This window comes from Carlito syrichta, unplaced genomic scaffold (genome assembly GCF_000164805.1).
Source record: "Carlito syrichta isolate Samal-C Ts95f unplaced genomic scaffold, Tarsius_syrichta-2.0.1 Scaffold308098, whole genome shotgun sequence".
NCBI lineage: Eukaryota > Metazoa > Chordata > Mammalia > Primates > Tarsiidae > Carlito > Carlito syrichta.
In genome coordinates this window covers 159,712-177,144 of record NW_007252194.1, presented here as the reverse complement: position 1 = coordinate 177,144, position 17,433 = coordinate 159,712, and the positions used below count along the sequence as shown (strand labels likewise).

At 44.2% G+C, this 17,433-nt stretch overlaps 1 protein-coding gene across 1 annotated transcript in view; it reads left to right on the top strand.

The window, feature by feature from the left end:
• WIPF1 (WAS/WASL interacting protein family member 1) overlaps window positions 1-17,433 on the top strand; it is an 81,518-nt gene that overhangs the window by 40,150 nt on the left and 23,935 nt on the right. The window lies entirely within an intron of this gene.

Here is a 17,433-nt window from a genome sequence, read left to right as displayed (position 1 = left end):
TTGTCAACATCTTTCCACTTCTAGGGCAAATGCTACACTACAGCAGATAGTCATGGAAATACAACTTGAAAAAACAGAATTATTAAAAGCGAAGATTCTCATGTTTTGTACATTCATTGTTGCACCAATTCAGTCTGCATTGATTTGGGGCCACTGCAGGAGGATTGTTGGCTGTCGTTCTTCAGCGTATTTCTCAGATTAGTGAGACCTATACCTTTGTTTCATAATCTTCTGTCTGCTCTTGGTTTTTTCTTTCTGTAGATTAATATGGAGGATTCTTTACCTGACTGGTCTGAGAGCATATTGATTTTGTTTCACTCTGTCATTGAGTTTAGACTGCTGTTTATATTGAATAAGGGGATATATGTGCATTTAAGGTCTCTTTTATTTATTTTTGATTCAAGGTCTCATTCTGTCATCTAGACTGGTCTTGAATTCCTGTGCTCAAGCAATCCCCCCTTCTCAGCCTCCCAAGGTGCTGGGATTACGGGTGTGAGCCACTGCGCCCAGCCTGTTTGTTTCTTTGTTTTCAACTTTCTTAACCATTTTCCTCTTCCCATCTTCTAGTAATATAAGACATTTGCACTGCATAAGATTTTGCAAACATTGCTAAGCCCACTGATAGGCCAAAGGTCTTACCTGCTGATCCTTCCTTTGGAAAACTTCTCTTGAACAGCTTCTCCCAAGAAGGTTTAAGTCTAGTCTTGGCATTTGTTATTTACTGCTTCAGGGAAAACAATCTTAAGTTGTTAAAGAAATATTAGAATTTGTGAGATATTGATTTTTCTTTTTCATTCAACAAACTATTTATGGAGCACCTACCAGGTGTCAGGTGCTGCACTAGTTGCTGAAGCATCAGCGGGAAACCAGACAGACTGGTGGAGCTTGCATCCTAGTGGGGAGAGACATACAAATAAATAAACTTTTTTTTTTTTTTTTTGAGTTGTAGTCTCACTCTGTCACCCAGACTGGAGTGCAGTGGCTGCTCTCGGCCACCACAGCCTCGACCTGCTGGGCTCCAGCGATCCTTCTGCCTCAGCCTTCCAAGTAGCTGGAACTACAGGCGTGCGCTACCATGCCTGGCTAATTTTTGATTTATTGTAGAGATGAGGTCTCGCCAAGTTGCCCAGGCAGGTCTCGAACTGCGGGCTCAGGCAATCCACTCACCTTGGCCTCCCAAAGCACGGGATTACAGGCTGAGCCACCGAGCCCGGCCATAAATAAACAATTAAATAGGCTGAGCACAGTGGCTCATGCCTGTAATTCTAGCACTTTGGGAGGGCAAGACAGGAGGACTGCTTGAGCCTAAGAGTTTGAGACCAGCCTGGACAACATAATGACAAAAAATTAGCTGGATGTAGTAGAGCGCCTGCAGTCCCAGTTATTTAAAAGGCTGAGGTGGAAGGATCACTGAGCCCAGGAGGTAAAGGCTGGGGTGAGCCGTGATTGTGCCATGCACTCCAGCCAGGGTGACAGAGTGGGACTCCGCCTCAAAACAAAAAAATCAAGTAAGACAGTGTCAACTGTTGACATGTACTCTGCATGAAAGAAAACAAGAGCAGAGATAAGACACAAGGGAGGGCATTTTTGCTGACATCTGAAGAATAAAAAGGAACCTGGAGATGACTGCACTAGGTAAGAAGGTGTGCAAGTATAAGGCCCTGTGGGCCCCTGTGGACCTAGGTGAAGAGTTTGAACTTTTTTTTGAGTGAAATGAGAAACCACTGGAAGGTTTTAAGCAGGGGAGGAGCATTATCTGATTCATGTCCTGTTGTGCATAGTGGCCGCCTCATAAATGTGTACAAAGTTGACTACAGGAATAGACCCAAACTCTACACAACTATTTCCTCACATGTCGCCCAGACTGGAGTGCAGTGGCACGTTCCCGGCCACCACAGACTCGACCTGCTGGGCTCAGGCAGTCTTTCTGCCTCAACCTTCCAAGTAGCTGGAACCACAGGCATGCGCCAACTCACCCAGCTAATTTTTAAAATGTTATTGTAGAGACAAGGTCTTGCCAAGTTGCCTAGGCTGGTCAAACCTCTGGACTCAGGCAGTCCTCTTGCCTCAGTCTCCCACAGTGCTGGGATTACAGGCATGAGTCACCGCACATGGCAGGGCCACAACCTTCTAATTGAAATTTTTCTAATGGATGAAAAGAGCCTTGAACTGAGTGTGTGTGTGTGTGTGTGTGTGTGTGTGTGTGTTTTAGGTGCCTCATTTAGAGAACTTCAAAATAATTCTATAAATACATAGAGAAATCATTATATTCTCATGCTCTCCTTTCAGACCCAACTGTAGTTAGACTTCCCCAAAGATTCACTCAAGCATTTACTTAGTAGTTGATCAAATTTTCTGTTCTCCTGAGGGTTCCCAGAGGGGAGAGCAGATGACAGCTGCAGGCCTCCACTGTCCAGCCCCATGCCTGAATGCATTTATTCATGTATTAAGTCTCCCATGGACTCCAGGCCCTTGGTTAGGCAAGAGGAATTGCAGTCCCTGCCTTCAAGTGGATCCAGGCAAAGTAGAGGACTCTCAGTCACCAATCTTGGGACACCTACTTCCAGGATTTGTGCCCATGGCCTGGCATCATGAAACTGTTTATGAAGTTGGGCTCATATCTAAGATAATTTTGAGTCTGAAGGATCCCTAGACATTCTCTATCCAAGTACCCCTCAGTAAGAGCACTTCCGATATTTTGGATGGGACCGTCCTAACACCACTAGAAGTGTCACATTCCTGGCTCCACCCACTGAATCCTAGAGGCTCCTCCCCCACCGTTCCCGCCCACGGCTCCCCACCCCCAACTAAGAATACTTCCACAAATTTTCAACAGCTGAGTTGAAAACCACACGTCTAGCTCAGTCTTACTGCATAGGTAAGGAAATGTTAGGCACCTTGTGGTCTCTTTCATGCCTTACATCTGAATTCAGCAGAATCAGGACCCAACGTTCAAGTTTTACAACAAAGCTAGTTTCTGAAATATGCCTCTGTTGTTCATACTCTTCAGCTAATACCATTTTCTCAGAGTTACGTAGTATGTGTTGCAAATGTAACTCTGAACATTTCAGATGGGTCCAGAAAAAATTATGAACATTTTCAGATTGTTCTCTGCGTAACTCAAGATATTTTCTCCATATATTCTATTGCTACCCACCTCTCAGGGTCCCTTAATAATGAGAAATCTGATTTTCTTCCTTCTGCCCTCGACATCACTATGTTTTTGTCAAGCATCTTCTGGGAGAAAGGTTCTTGTTACTTCATTAAGTGTGGAGGACGGAAACAAAACATTTGGGCACAGAAAACTATGGGTGTGTGTCTGACTTGAGCTGTGTAATACTCATCCTGACTTGGGCACCAAAATCTCATTTCATTTGCGGCCAGGTACAGTGGCTCATAACTGTAATTCTAGCATTTTGGAGGCCAAGGTGGAAAGATTACTTGAGCCCAGGAGTTCGAGACCATCCTTGGCAACATAGCTAGACCTCGTCTTTACAGAAAAATTAAAAAATTAGTCAGATTTGGTGGTGCGCACCTGTAGTCTCAGCTACTCAGGAGGCTGAGGTGAGAGGATTGCCTGAGCCTAGGAGGTTGAAGGTACAGTGAGCCATGATTGTGCCACTGCACTCCAGCCTGGATGACTAAGTAAGATCCAGACTCACACACACACAAAAAAACTTAATTTGCTTTTATGCACCCGGCCAGCATCTCTTCACCTGCATGTATAACTTTCTCCCTTCATACTTGAATGCTCTGTAGAGAAGAAGAATCACTGAGCCCATTTAACAGCGCAGTTAAGAGCTTTTATTTCTTGACTGACTCTTCCTTACCACTAAATGGAATAGTCAGTATTTAGAGTGATGCTTTGAAATCGAATTTTCCTGAAGGAATCTCAAGTTCACAAACAATTATTTTTATGGAAGTGTCTAGAACAAAGCTGAACTGCTGACCGCATGGAGCCACTGATCTCCTCTTATCACTGTACCAGGTAGCTATATATTATGACTTGTGTGAAGGAGAAACATTTCATTTTTCTAATTTAGGTTTTTTTTCTTGCCTGCTTCTTAAGTAAAACCAATCTAGTTTCTTTTTCTGCAACAAAGGAGGAAGGAACAAACAACAGATTAATCAGACAGGAAGTGAATAACCACAGAAGGACTTCTGCCTCTGAGTCAGTATGTCACATTTAACAAGAGGCCAGAGTTTGTCCAAAATGGCTGTCCAAAAACGACCCCATGTTTGCGTTAGAAGATGAAACCTTTTTCAGGGACAGTTTTCTCTCTCGGCTCATGTCTCGCCTGTTTTCTGTCTGCCTATGTCTCTGATCATGGCTTCCTACAGTACTCTTTAACGATAAGAAAAATAATATTCAAACTAAATGTATTTTCTTTATCACCTAGAAGGAAGAACTAAATGACTTTTAATGGTCCGTAACATGTTGGGATGAAGTTGTTTAATTTTTCAGTAGAAAAACATGCGATCGATTCCCACTTCCCAGAATGCTGGTTTTGCCACTGCGGTGATTGTGAGTGATTCATTTGTGTTTTAAACCAAAACGTAGGCAAGATTTTTAGGAGAATTTTTTCCGGCCCCTGGACGAGTTTGGATCCACAGGAATTTCTTTCCCCATTTTCCCGTTTTAAATGGGGGCTTATGTCAGTAAACATATCCTTTGGGCATATGATATAGAGTCCACACAACTGCCTATGAATCTTCGGTTTGGCCAGGAACAATAAAGTACTTTTAAAGTAGAAGGAGTCACTGGAAGCTCCAGATGAAAATACCATGCTGCAGGCATGTTGCTTAAGTTCAAATTCCAAACTAACTACTTCCAAGCAGAGCGTTTTAGAAATAATCAGTTTGTCTTTTTTTTTTTAGTTGGAGTCTCACTCTGTCACCCAGACTGGAGTGCAGTGGCCACTCCCAGCCACCACAGCCTCGACCTGCTGGGCTCCAGCGATCCTTCCGCCTCAGCCTTCCAAGTAGCTGGAACTACAGGCGCACGCTACCACGCCCAGCTAAATTTTGATTTATTGTAGAGATGAGGTCTCGCCAAGTTGCCCAGGCGGGTCTTGAGCCCGCGGGCTCAGGCAATCCACTCACCTCAGTCTCCCAAGGCACGGGATTACAGGCTGAGCCACTGAGCCCGGCTCACTTTGTCTTTTAGAATAATTCTGTGCACATTATAACTGTACAATGCACAATACCATTACAAATCAAATTTTATAGCATTTGTTATAACTATTTACATTTGATATGACTAATATCTTGGCATAAAAGATTGTGCTTTTAAAATTTCAAGCCATACACTCAGAGACCGATAGAGCAGGATTAAGAAAACTTTTTGTATTAAAAATTTTTTTCTAAGATATGTAGGAAAAAGCAACTTGATTTATGTTCCCTTTTCTCCTTGGAGAAATGTCTTTTAAAGCTTTAAAAAATTAAGAGGGCACATGCAACTTTAGTCAATAAGTACAAGTTCTTTTACATAATTTAATGGCATAACTAGTTTATACAGTAGAAAATATAGAAGTGGTAAATGAAGAAAAACCTGCAGAAAGAGTCTAATTAAGGAAAGTAGGACAGCTTGGTAGAGAGACAGCTAGATGAAAGGCTGGGGAAGCACTTTGGGAGGTGGAGGTGGAAGGAGCACTAGAGCCCAGTAGTTCAAGATCAGCCTGAGCAACATGGCGAGACCTCATCGCTACAAAAAATTTTTTTAAATTAGCCGAGCATAGTGGTATATGTCTGTATTCCCAGCTACTTGGGAGGCAGAGGTGGAAGGACCACCTGAGCCCAGGCGGTAAAAGCTATGGTGAATCGTGATCGTGCCACTAAGTGACAGAATGGGACCCTGACTCACAAAAAAAAGAAAAGAAAATGTCTGGAGAAAGACTAAGATATGAAAGGACAAGACAGTGAGAAAGGAAGATGAGACACTAGAGAAAGGTTTTGAGGCCAATTCATGTGGAAGCCACATGCTTACGATTCACTTGGACTGTGGGTCTTAGAGTATTATGTGATAACGTCATAGAGTTTTGTTCCTTCTGAACTGGAACCTCTTCTAGTCAAAACTCTTTTTCTTAATAGGTCTAATGAGGTTAGATCATTTACCTAAAAACCAGTCAGGTTTTCTAATACTCTTTGGAAAGTGTATTCATGGGTTAATTGTTCGCAGCTCTTCAACTACTCTAATATGTAAACTTTTAAGGGTTACTCATACTGTGGATGAACTGAAATATTCAGAGAACTCCCTATGTGAAAAATAGTCCCTGGAGTCCCACAGCAGTTTCGCCGTGTTTGTTGATGAAATAAAATTCTAGATCTGGCCTATAGGCTGGAAGTTCCCCAACCTATGCTGAAATGTAAGAGGAAGTGAGCTACCTCACTCCTGGACCCGCCTCGTCTTATGCCCCGTTAAAGTCTGTTTAACATTTCATGAAGACATCGTTTACTTTAGAAGTTTCTACCAGTTGAAATTGTGATACATTTCTACTTGAAAGTTTGACTTGTTTTGCTTTTCCAAATTGTCATACATGTACTTCTTGTTGAAAAGAACATTTCCCCTAGACTGCCATGAATACCTATCTGTCCTGAAAATTAAAACTGAAAAAATTACTAGACTAAAGAATGCCCTTGCCTGAGCCCAGGGGGGTTCAAGACGTGTGTGTGTGTGTGTGTGTGTGTGTGTGTGTGTGTGTGTGTGTGTGTGTGTGTGCGCGTAGTAGAGAACAGCAGCAGATCTTAGAACTAAATGTGGTGCTGACAATTTTGAACGACTTCAGCTTTGAGATTTGAGCTCTTTAAAGAGAAGAGAAGTAGTGGAAGTAGAAAATGGTACATTTTAGTTACATGGATAAATTTAAAAAGGGTTTCCTTTCCCTTTTTCTTGGTTAAATACTGAACAGGTAGACGGGTCATTCAGCTAATTTTCTCACGAATAAAATGGTCTTGGAAGTCTCTACACATTTGTGTTAATTAATTAATTAATTAATTTATTTATTTATTTATTTATTTTTGAGTCAGAGTCTCACTCTGTCCCCCAGGCTGGAGTTCAGTGGCATGTTCACAGCTACTACAGCCTCAACCTGCTGGGCTCAGGCGATCCTTCCACCTCTGCCTTCAAGTAGCTGAGACTACAGGCATGCCAACCATACCCGGCTAATTTTTTTTTAATTTTTTTGTAGAGATGTCTCACCAAGTTGACCAGGCTGGTCTCAAATCTCTGGACTCAGGCAATCCTCTCTCCTCAGCCTCCCAAAGTGCTGGGATTACAGATGTGAGCCACTGTGCCCAGCTAGTATTAGTTTTTAAATTAAATATGCATAATAGTGGGAAAAAATAATTTTACTTTGTAGTAATCTTTATTTCCCCAGTGGTTACTCTTATAGTAAAATTGTTTGTGTCCAAGCTTCTACCCAACCTCAATGACATCATATGTGCTTCAAAATGCCTTATTTGAAAAATCCCAAATAAGTTAACTCTTTATCTAAAAGAAGAATTTCTAAAATAGCCAAGAGCTCTCTAAGTACAGCAGAGACATACACTTTTGCCATTGAGAAGACAACCTAAGCAGAAGTCACTTAAGCTACTGTTCTAAATGATGTTCGTCCAACTGAGAAAAGGGCAAGTGCATTTTGAGAAATGAGGAGCTCCACGTACGGCAAGCGTGTGTTCCACATTCAGCTCAAGTGAAGAGTAACTGAGAACTAACAGGGTAAGGCTGGAGATTTGCTTTGAAAGGAAAGCTTGCTTCTCTTCTCTGCCTTTTGCTTCTTCTGGCGTCATGCCACGTGTCTGTTTCCCCTACTGGGTGATTGAGTGAGGACCTTCAGCCTGGGGAGAGGAAGAGAAACAATAAGAAAGACACAACTTTCTGCAGAGGTATTAATGCCTCTGAAATGGCCAAACTGACATGCTGGGGGTAGATGGAGAGGGAAGCAAGGATGCTGCACAGTGATGTGCATAATAAAATCGAAATGCCAGGCAATTGCAGCTGTGAAAAGATCGTGTTAAAGAAACAGGATGACTGTGGTTTACTGTGAGCATCAATTTTCCTGTTGAGCATTTTTACAGGAAGTTGAAGAACAAAGCCAAGTTCATCTTAATTAGTTCTAATGGTTCTCAGATCTTAAATACATCCAACTAAGTTTGCATCATGGAAGAGTCTCTAAAGAACTGAATCAAAAGTAATTATGAGTAAGAATTCCAAAACTTTTTAAAATTCAGGATTTTAGCAGTAATTTGAGTTTGCTAAATGATTTTATTTTTGCTGTGTAAGTTGGAGTGGATTCACTGCCTTTGTAATGACTGCCTTTGCAATTATTTTTTATGGTTATAATAACTCAGTATGAATTTAAGAATCTTTGCATATTAAAATACTGTTGAGTTACATGTATTATAAATTTTCCTCTATTAATATTTTGCACAAATAATTTGTGTGTATGTATGTGTGTGTGAGAGAGAGAGAGAGGGAGAGAGAAAAAAAGAGAGAGAATATTTATAAGCTGGAGGGCTAGACATCAAAATAACAAGAGTTATCTCTAGCTATTATTTACTCCCAACCCTTTTTCATCTAAAATTACCTTATTATTGAATGCTTCCTTTGGCAGTGGTTAAATGCAACTATAGCGTTTTATTTTCATCATGATCTATTTTGTATTGTCTGTTGTTCTCTACGACTCTTGTTTTGGAAGCAAGAGAAAAAAAGAATTAAAAAAAAAATCTAGCCAGCGTGGTGGCTCGCGCCTGTAATCCCAGCACTATGGGAGGCAGAGGCAAGAGGACTGCCTGAGGCCAGGGGTTCGAGACTAGCCTGGGCAACTTGGCGAGACCTCGTCTCTACAATAAATCAAAAAATTAGCTGGGCGTGGTAGCACATGCCTGTAGTTCCAGCTACTTGGAAGGCTGAGGCAGAAGGATCGCCTGAGCCCAGCAAGTCGAGGCTGCGGTGGTTGCAAGCGTGCTGCTGCACTTCAGCCTGGGTGACAGAACTGAGACGTCGACTCAAAAAAAGCAAAACAAGAAAACTAACCCGAAGAAGCCAAAAGCACATGAGAAATAAATCCGTAAAAATAAGTTAAGAACACTATATATGAAGCAAAATATAAATGAATACACAAAATTAAAACAAAAATAAAAAAATAATGAGGGCAAGAGAGTAACTGGATCTTTGAATCTGTCCAGTTGTATTATTTCTGATGACTTCCCCCTCCCCTACTCCACACACCCAGAAAGTAAAAGACTCCTCTATTAAGTCAAACTTTTTTTTTTTGAGTTGGAGTCTCATTCTGTCGCCCAAACTGGAGTGCAGTGGCCGCTCCCAGCCACCACAGCCTCGACCTGCTGGTCTCCGGCGATCCTTCCACCTCAGCCTTCCGAGTAGCCGGAATTACAGGCATGCGCTACCACGCCCGGCTGATTTTTTGATTTATTGTAGAGATGAGGTCTCGCTGCCCAGGCGGGTCTCGAACCCACGGGCTCAGGCAGTCCACTCACCTCAGCCTCCCAAGTGCGCGAGATTACAGGCTGAGCCACCGAGCCCGGCTTAAGTCAAACTTTTTGAGAAAAAAGTTTACTTTTCCCCCATTCACTTTAAGTGGGATGGTATTTAAGGGTCACTTTTAGCCAAGTTTATAGAACAAAATGCTTTAAATTTTTTGAATAACCCGAGACAGTGATAAACATAACTAGATAAAGCTGCTTCTCTTCCCTAAGGGAATCCACCCCTGCCCCCTAGAAGAGAGACAAACCTGCTGAGGGTTGTGTTGTTGGCGATCTCTTCCCACCTCACGCCATTCTGTAGTGTGGGCCTCACACAGTGTGATCTAAAATTTGACTATGAAATTAATTTGGCTATCAAACCAAGCAGCAATTTATTTAAATAACTAGCCCATGGTTTTGATCCCAAGGAAACTGATCATTTTACATTCGGGAATAACTGCTTTCTTTTTCTTTTTCTTTTTTTTATGTGAATGAGCACATTGAAGACACCACGCATTTCCTGGGGCACATCTAGACTGAACTGTGGGCTGTGACTGAGCCTCTAGCTGGCCACCAAGGAGAACATGTCCCCTGTATTGGTGGGCAGTGGAGTGGGCTGAGAAATTCTCTTTCCCTCGAAATGTGCCTTGTAACCAGCATTTCATGTTTAGCAAATGGATCCAGACCCAGGATGCCCTAGTGGGTCTGGGATCATGTGTGATATTGTCTAATGTGAGTGTTAAACTATGATGCTGGCCAAACAGCATTATAATAAAACCAATGATGCCAACCCTTTCCTTCACAGAACTAGGACATCCAAAATTTTAAAATATTAATCTATTTTTTGGTGTGTGTGTGTGTGTGTGTGTGTGTGTGTGTGTGTGTGTGTAGGCAACAAAGAAGACCAAAAATTGAATTTTTCAAGTCATTTATGCAAAATATTCCGCACTATTCTCTCAACTCATAAAGCCAATTCCTTAATAGAAGGTTTTTTGATAGATCTCTCTCCTTACCACAAATAGTTTTCGCCTACAATTTGACTTCTGAATGATTCATTCACTTATTTTAAATAAAGCTTTGGCAACCACTTACATACTCTAGAGTTCTAGAGTTCAGGCTGATTTTAAATCTTTCTCTTTTTTTCTTGTTTGAATCGGCATCTCACTCTGCCACTCAGGCTGGAGTGCAGTGGCACAGTCTCACCCACCACCACAGCCTCGACCTGTGCCCAGTCAATTTTTTAAATTATTGTCGCGATGAGGTCTCACCATATTGCCCAGGCAGGTCTTGAACTCCTGAGCTCAGGCAGTCCTCTCACCTCAGCCTCTCAAAGTGCTGAGATTACAGTTGTGAGCCACCGCACCTGGCCTCTAAATTTTTCTTAATGTATGACAGTCTAGAAATATCTTGAGTGAGAAACCAATTTATGGATATTTCATTCAAAAGCCATTATCTTGTTTCCACAGTGGATAATAGATAAACCTGTGTTGTTAAAACTATGTGTGTTAAGTTTGGCAGATCAAATGACAAGTTTGTTTTCTCCCAGTTCTGGAAGCTGGAAGTCCAAGATCAAGGCATCAGCAGGCTTGGTTTTTCCAGAGACCTCTCTCTTTGCCTTGCAGACAGCCGCCTTCTCACTGTGTCCTCATACTGTCTTTCCTCTATGTGTGCACATACCTGATGTCTCTTCCTCTTCTTATGAGGACACCAGTCAAATTGGATTAAAGCCTTACCCTAATGGCCTCATTCTAACTTAATCACCCCTTTAAAGATCCTACCCCCAAATTCAGTGGCATTCTGAGATCCTGGGAGTTAGGACTTCAGCATATCCGCTTGCAGGGGATACAGTTCAGTCTGTGACTCTGTATGTGAAAACAAAAGCCTGTTCCTTCCCTGGGGTTTCCTTTGCGCATGTAAAACTCAACAAACGGTTGAACATTTTGGAAAGTCTGGCTTTTCTCCCTGTGGTTATTGAAAGTTATTGAAATGTTAAAATTATTCTTAAAAAGAATTTAATTCTTTCAAATATTCGAAAGTTCAGTGCCTGAGGTGAAGGTTGGGCAGAAAGGCAAAGCCCAACACACAGATGGGCGTGTGATCTGAACTAGATGGGAACCTAACCCGGGGAGGAGGGGAACTGGTCGCAGGCACAGCAGATTCTGATGCAGGGGAAGACAGACTACCCGGGAGATTTGCTGCCCTAGTCCTTGCCCTTGTTCTAGGGCCCCTCCTGGCCCCAGGACAGAGCTGCCTATCCTACCATACTTCTGTCTCTAAGGGAAAAACCAAATGCAGCAAGGCCCAGTGGTCAGTTGCTTCATTCCCAGCCCATACAGCTCCACCCAGAGATAATGAGCAAAGCCACGCCCCTTATCAGCCCTGGACCCATCCCTCCTCTGCAGAGAACTCAGAAGCTTGCACACTAGCAGGGCCATTGTGTCTCACACTTAAGGAGAAATCCAAGACCTGTCCACAGGTGGCTTCCTCTCCCAAGCCATGCCAAAAGCCTGATGTGCCCCACTTCATTTATCTTCCCAGCGACTCCCCACTTAACAGATAGGAAAAAAAGAGGCTCGGAGAACTTAAATTCTTGTCCCAGAGCCAAATTTGCCTGACCCATGTCTTATGTTCTCACTTTTTCATTCCATAAACCATACTGGTAAAGTCCAAAGGATTCCTTCTAGGACTGAGTTTAAATGCATAAAACACAGAGGATTACACAGGAAATAAATTATATCAAAATAATGTATTTCTTTATTTTTCGAGACAGGGTTTCACTGTGTTGCCCAGGCTGGAGGACAGTGGCATGATCATGGCTCACTGCAGCCTCTACCTCCTGGGCCCAAGTGATCCTCCCGCTTCAGCCTACCAAGTAGCTGGGACTACAGGCACACACATCACGCCCAGCTAATTTTTATATTTTTTGTAGAGTCGAGGTCTCTTTTTGTTACCCAAGCTGATCTCAAACTCCTGGCCTCAAGTGATCCTCCCACCTCAGCCTCCCAAAGTAGTGGGATTACAGACATGAACCACTGCAGCTGGCTAAATATATACTTCTTTATTAATGGTATAAACAATAATATCTAGCAACAGTTCTAAACACTGCCAGAATTTTCAAGATTGTTGATCTGCAGTTGTAATGTGGTGTGAAAATATCATGTAAAAACTCTTGGTGAAAGAGGCTCAGGTATTGTGGTTTGTGGCCTACATTCATAATTGAAGGAATTCTAAATTTCAGTTAGAGCCTAGTTGAAATATGTACTTTTTCCATCTAACTTCACAAACCCCTGAACTCTTTCTCTCTCTCTCTCTCTCTTTTTTAATTTTAAAGATGTGGAATACAATTCAGGGTTAGGTATACAAATGGTCATTGTGGAGGTACCCTTGTTGATGAGCTGCGCCCACCCCCCCATCCCCTGGCAGTTTCCCACTACTGCCAATCCCTTTCTTATAGTACGATGATAATTGTTCAAGGTCCCCTTGCGAGTGAGAACATATCCATGAACCCTGAGGGGTAAAGATCCAGGCAGGAATGCCTGCTTTGTTAGGATCTGTGCTGTGGCGCCAAAGCCTTCAACTCTAGTAGCTCTGATGTGGGCTGTTAGCATCATGAGAGGAGGGAAGCCCTACTTTCCCAAGGCCCTAGGGTTCTACTCACTGGGGACGGTGGAGGTTGCCAGGAAACTAAGTCCCAGTAAGGAATGCTATCAAGCTCCTCTGAAACAGGGCTGATCCTCCAGCCCAAACCTCACGGTGCACTAGGGGTGATGTTTGGAGCCATTCAGATGGCAAGGACGGGCTTATTTCTGTGATACCTAGGTTCTTTCACTCCTTACATATTTACTCCTTACATATTTAGTGAGAACCCTACTTTGTGCAAGTTACTGGGGAAACCTGATGAAGCCCACAGGCTGGTGGGAAAGCAGTCAAAAAGTTAGCCTGGCGTGGCAGTGGACCCGGTGTGGGGGGAGCTTGGTCCTCCTTGAGCCATAGGGCAGCCAGCTTTGGAGTCTGGGATTTCTCACAAACTTCCCTTGAGGCCCCAGCCTGGAGACCTCCAGGCCATGCCCAGCAGCTATTCAGCTAAAAAGGAGCTAAGAGTCTATGGCAGCCTCTGTCATTCCCTTGTAGCATTGAGTAGGGAGTAGGAGATGGGGCCAGAGAAAGCAGTAGCAAACAGAAGGCCACACACGTGGAGAGAAGAGAACCCTCTACACTGGCTTCCAAAAGTAAGAGCACTCACCCACAAGGTCTCTCCTCCTGTCTGTCGGAGGTGGTCAGGAGGGTGAGGCCCACTTCTTGCAAGACCCTGAAGCCTTTAAGAGCATCCAGCTCCCTGAACCTTGGTTTTGCCTGTTCATTTCTGCAATCTGGCCCCAGCCACAACCCATTCCAGTCGTTTCTCCCATACCAGCCTTCTGGACCGTGATGTTAGCACAGTCCCCCTCGGAGTTGTGATCCAAAAGTTTATCTATAAGTCAATTAGTGCACAGATGGTACTAAAGCAGCACCCACGAAAAATCAAACAGAATTAAGAAGGCCTTTCAGGATGGCAGACCCCTAAAAGAGTCCCTGTCCCACAACCCGGCCCCTACGCTGTGCAGGACAGAACTCTAGTTTGATCTCCACCACCAGAGGGAGACTCATGAGAACCACAGCCAGAAGAGATTCTTGGTAATTGACCAGAATCTGCACTTCCTAGGTATTACAACCACAGGATAACAGAAGGTGAACCTGGAATCAGACAGAATAAATTAGTCTTGAGGGATGTTTCATCCACCAGGCACATGGATGAACTGTTCCCTGGAGCCCATCTCTCCCGCCCACCAGGCCACCCCCCTTTCTTGCTGTCAACCTTCTCCAGCTCTGTTAATACCATTAATTTGGCTCCAGCATCTTTCACGGTTAGTTGGGCCTGAATTCAAATTCAGATTCCTGTCCTTCCTCCTGGTCCTAGGACACGTCTGGCTCCAAGGCCTCTGAATGTACCTTCTGCAGCTGGAGCGTCCCCTTTGTAGAGAGGGTCCCCTAACACAGGCACCCAGCCCTGCTTACTGTGACCACTTGGCCCCGTGGATAATTGGTGGCATGCAGAAAAGACCAATTTAAGGAATACACTTTAAAAGAATCCTTGTCTGAGATAGTCTCCTGCTGAAAAACAGAATCCAATCTAGTTAATAGGTGAGCTATAGGACTAATTAACCTGCCTGAAAATGCTTATTAGATCATTAAAAGAACTTGCTTGGAATGAATTGCCCCCCCCGGGGGTGGGGGCTTTTTAGTGAGTAGCTTAATTTCCCTGACTCTCAGTGTGTTCTTTTATAAAATGGGCACAGTCCTGTTAGCTTGCAGTGTGGTAGGCATTAGAGACGGGGCAGGAGAGTGCCCTAGCTCCCATGCATTCTTGGTCAATGATAGCTGCTGTTGCAGCTATGGAGTTTGTAAAAATTTCATTTTCTAGACAGCCCCCTTAGAACAGAACTGTTCCAGACTGTCTTAATTCTTGTTTCCCAGCAGCTGCGATGAGTCCACTCCATTTCTGTTCACAGAAAGCCGTCTGGCAGTATTTTAAGAGAAAGCATTTTTATCAAAGTATAAATATTCCACATTAACTTTTAGTGGTTGGACTAAATTAATATATTATTTTAAAATTAAATTAAATTTATTTATTTATTTTTGGGACAGGGTCTCATTCTGTTGCCCAGGCTGAAGTGCAGTGACACAATCTCAGCTCACTGCATCCTCTACCTCCTGGGCTCAGGCAATCCTTCCACCTTAGCCTCCCAAGCAGCTGAGACTCCAGGCACATGCCCCCATGCGAGGTTATTTTTTTTTATTTTTTGTAGAGACACGGTCTCGCTATGTTGTCTCAAGCTGTTGCTTGAGTTTCTGGGCTCAAGCAGTCGTGCTTCAGCCTCCCAAAGTGCTGGGATTACAGGTGTGAGTCACTGGCCTGGCCTAATATTTTAAATTCTAAGAAATTGTTTTCTGCAATTACAAGACTATTGAGAATGTTCTTCCTTTTTTTTTTTTTTTTGTTTGAGTTGGAGTCTCACTCTGGCGCCCAGACTGAAGTGCAGTGTCACGCTCCCGGCCACCGCAGCCTCAACCTGCTGGGCTCCGGCGATCCTTCTGCCTCAGCCTTCCGAGTAGCCGGAATTACAGGCACCGGCTGATTTCTGATTTATTGTAGAGATGAGGTCTCGCTGCCCAGGCGGGTCTCAAACCCACGGGCTCAGGCAATTCACTCACCTCAGCCTCCCAAAGGCGCGGGATTACAGTTTGAAATTTGAGACATGTGCTATAGAAATAATGTTATTCAGGTGGCCAGTGTCCCAAGCTGCCTACTGGTTTCAGGCTCAAACTCTATAGGGCATTTCTAACAGCTCCTGGGTGCCCATGCTTCCCATTCAGCACCACACTCTGAGTAGCAAGGACAGGGAGGGGGGAGCAGCTGGCATTGCTTTGGGGTGACAATGATGGGTGAGGCAGGTGAGGCATTGGCAGGGACGAGGGCTTCTGATGAGGCTAGGGGGCAAGACTCATTGGATCAGGGAGGAGGGCAAAGGGCTTGTGACAGGTGCAACTCCCTGGGCACTTCCTTGCTGGTATGTACCTTTGCCCTGGTGTTTGCCAGACTGCTGCCCTCCTCACCTACCCAGGATCCCTAAACTCTCCTGCCCAGCCACAGAATCTGGCCTTCCCTTTGTTCCCAGGGCAGGCACACTCTGTAGAAAGGCCTTGTTTTTTTGGGTTTTTTTTAAGTTGGAGTATCATTGTCACCCAGGCTGGAGTGCAGTGGCACCCTCACAGCCACTGCAGTCTCAACCTGCTGTACTCAGGCAATCCTTCCACCTCAGCCTTCCAGGTAGCTGGAACTACAGGTGCACACCACCACATCCAGCTAATTTTTTGACTTATTGTAAAGATGAGTTCTCCCCAAGTTGCCCGGGCTGGTCTTGATCCCCTGGGCTCAGGCAATCCTCTCGCCTTGGCATCCCAAAGTTCTGGGATTATAGGTGTGAGCCACTGCACCCTGCCAGAAAGGCCCTTCTAATAGAGGTGGGTTTCTGGTAAACAGCCTGGGAGTCATAGGTCTGACTCCTTGTTCTGCCCATGTTTGTTTTCACTTAGATCCATTAAGGAAATGATAAGTAGCAGAAAGATAGGAAAGGCTGGTCCTTGAGTGCACCAAAGATAAGAATTTAACACGCATAACCCCCCCGCTCCCGCTGTGTCACCTGCCTCACTCGTCCCTCCCCTTGGTTTTCCCCATTTCCTCTCACAGGATGACTGTGAGAACTCAGAGGACAGGACAAGAAGTAAGTAGGTTCATCTTTGTATTCCTACAGTGTATATTTAGACTCAGGCCAGTGGCAGGAAGGAAGCTAGTGGGGCTGAAGGTGGGCAGGGGTGAGGGAGCAAAGAAAGATTTGTCATAGAAATGAGTGAGGAAGAGGAGGCACTTAAAGCCAAGAGATATTTCTAGCAGTTGTGTGGAAACCTCCCTGCTTCCTCAGTCTATGACCCAAACCCCTCTTGACCTTCTGTGGTGGGTGGGGGACTTAGGTGGCATGGCTCAGAAGTACCCCCTGCTAGGGTCCTTCCAGAACAGTAACATTTTAGCAATGAGACAAAGGTAAGCCCATCTCTTAGAAGCAGATCTTGGCTGGGTGTAGTGGCTCATACCTGTAACCCCAGCACTTTGGGAGGCTGAGGCGAGAGGATTGCTTGAGTCCAGGAGTTGGAGACCAGCCTGGGCAGCAGAGCGTGACCTTGTCTCTACAAAAAAAAAATTGAAAAATTATCCGGGCGTGGTGGTGCATGCCTGTAGTTCCAGCTACGCCGGAGGCTGAGATGGAAGGATCACCTGATCCCAGAAAGTTGAGTGAGCCATGATTGTGCCACTGCACTCCAGCCTGGGCAACAAGGTGAAACTCAAAAAAAAAA